The sequence below is a fragment of the Molossus molossus genome, unplaced genomic scaffold (assembly GCF_014108415.1).
Source record: "Molossus molossus isolate mMolMol1 unplaced genomic scaffold, mMolMol1.p scaffold_m16_p_7, whole genome shotgun sequence".
Classification (NCBI taxonomy): domain Eukaryota; kingdom Metazoa; phylum Chordata; class Mammalia; order Chiroptera; family Molossidae; genus Molossus; species Molossus molossus.
Genome location: NW_023425401.1, coordinates 81,723,205 through 81,725,807, shown reverse-complemented (window position 1 = coordinate 81,725,807; position 2,603 = coordinate 81,723,205). Strand labels below are relative to the sequence as shown.

The 2,603-nt window shown below is 31.4% G+C and overlaps 1 pseudogene; it reads right to left on the bottom strand.

The window, feature by feature from the left end:
* Positions 1–257: 257 nt before the first annotated feature.
* On the bottom strand, positions 258–877 carry LOC118619671 (annotated as a pseudogene).
* Positions 878–2,603: the final 1,726 nt, after the last annotated feature.

Below are 2,603 nucleotides of genomic sequence, written 5' to 3'. Positions count from 1 at the left end.
GGAGCAGCTTCAAAAACCCATATTGGTCTGTTACAGAGTCATCACAAGCATGTCTTACTTTTAAATAACAACAACAAAACTTTTGGAAACAACAAAACAAAACCTAGTACTGATAACTTTTCTGATAATGCACACTCACTCAAAATTAACCAGCATTGTCAGGGAAAGGGAACCATACCTATGAGCTTTGTCTCACACGAGTGAGTATGTGCAGGGCATTTGTAATTATTGCAAAAACAAATTTTAATTTTGAATCTTTAGCTTGATTTAAACATTGCTTTTAGTATGGTGCCAACACCAGATGAGCACAAAGGGTGCTGGAAAGATGTTTTTAGCGGCACATGCCTGTGTCTCTTCTTCAGTTCTGAAGGCTCCAGAGCAGCCAATATTGCTTCGTCAAGTGCATTCTTATGGTTTTTCTGTGTGAGTAAATAACATGACATACTTGATGGCCTTCTAGCCAGCTTTTCAGCAGTCTCTGGAGTGGCAGGTTTCTGGAAAGTTTCTCATTAGTAGAGGGGTCATCTCTGAGATCAATTTGGGTCCCAACAAACAAGAAAAGTCTTTGGACAGTGGTGAGTTACCTCAGGCACCCACTTTGGTCTTACATTTTCAGTTGAGGATGGAGAGACCACTAAAAAACAGACTAGAAAAACATCTGTTTGTGTATGATTCAGTAGTGTAATCTATCATAATCCTCTTGCCCTAAGAGTATCAAAAATTCTAAGAATATGTAGACTTTTTCTTCACCAATCATAACTATGACTGTAGAGTTGCCAAAAATCATCAATAAGCACTCAGAAGCAATTTTTTTTGTTGTGTAAGTTGTCTTACCAATGGTTCCATCACCCACAACAATACTCTTAATTGTCTGCATTGCTGAAACAGTTTTCTATCCATTAAATATTTCAAATCTGATAATGACCTCAGCTTCTCTGCTGAGCCACAATATAAATCATTTAAAAAACTTCTTGCCAGTTTTGCAACCTACCAATATTTTGTTTCATGACTTTGGAACTATTTCTTAGAAATGTGATCAGTGAGTAAAATAGTGCCTTAATTTCTCAGTTTCTGTAGGAGAGTAAGAACTTAACCTCACAGGATACCTTGTTCCAAGTTCTAAAACTATCTCCTGTTATAAAGATACCAGAAAGTTTACTTTCCTTTGGATAAAGCCAATTAATAAACCCAAAAGCCTAAGATCTCTCTATTATTTCAGCTCTTAGAATCTCTATAGTCTTTTATTTCAGTGGAATTGAGTTCAGACTTTTTTTGGTCTCTCTTCCCTATTGTAATAGCCTTGAATAAAGCCTTACCTGCTTAACATTGTCCATTGCAGTTTTGCTTTGGTATAACCTATGGCAAAAATTAGCACGATTGATGGACTGAACAGAATTATAATTTAAATAAGCATAAAAGTAAATTTAATGGGATAGGGAAAGATATGGGATAAATGAAGCAAAAACAACTAGCCATAAAAGTGACTAAGTAGAGTCACTGGATACAAAAAAAGTATATAAAAACTAAAATGAATTATTTAGTAGAAGAATTAAATAGCACAGTAGATCTAGTCTGAGAACAAATAAGAGAAGGAAAGGAAGAAATAAAAGAGTAGAGTATATAAAATAAAACTTTAGATATAGAAATATAAGTGTTAACACAATGATAGGCACTTCAGAAGTTAAAAAAAGGCCCACCTCATTAGCATTAGAAATTTATAACCAAATAATAGCTTAAAAATGAGATGGTTCTAAAAAATTAATAAACTATTACTCATCCAAGGATAATTATGAATCTAAAAAAAATCTATGAAATACTTATACACACAAATTACATTGCAAAGTTTATGAGAATAGTTATTCAGTGCTTAGAGAAGAAAAAGAGCTCTGAATGCATTATTTATTTAGAAAACCAGAAAAGAGTTTGAATACATTATTTATCAAAAAGGAATGAGTTACACAGTCAACCCAACAACTAGCAGAATGGAATAGAGGAACATCAAAGAAATATAAAAAAATAAAATAATAAATTACAAAGCAGTATATAAATTAAAGAAAAATAAAACCTAGAGAGAAAATAAAATATGATACTTTGAAAGAATGGATAATTTAAACAAATCTCAGGCAAGTTTCATACAGGAAAAAAAAAGAGGGTGAGAAGACATAAAGACAAATAAAGAACAGAATAAAAAAATGACTAGCTAAAGATAGTTATTTAAAAATTACTAAATTTCATGAAAAATACAAAATGTCAAAAGTCTCTAAGATCATGCTAAAAAGTATTTTTAAAAATATATATATTGGATAAATGAAAATGGTAGTCATATTATACCGTTAGAAGTAAATGTCATGCCCTGATGATATTTTAGATAATTTCTAGCAGACTTTTTATATTAATCCCATTTATAAGAGATGGTAGAAATAATAAAAATAAGTAAAAAAGAAAGATGAGAGGAATCTGTCCTCTTCAGAGTTTAAGGACAGTATAACTCTACTAAAAGAAAGATAAATATCTATAAGCCTAATTAATAGTAAATATTAATAAGATAATAAATGTAATCACACATCATGACCAAGTGGAGCGTAAGCATCATTTATTGCCTG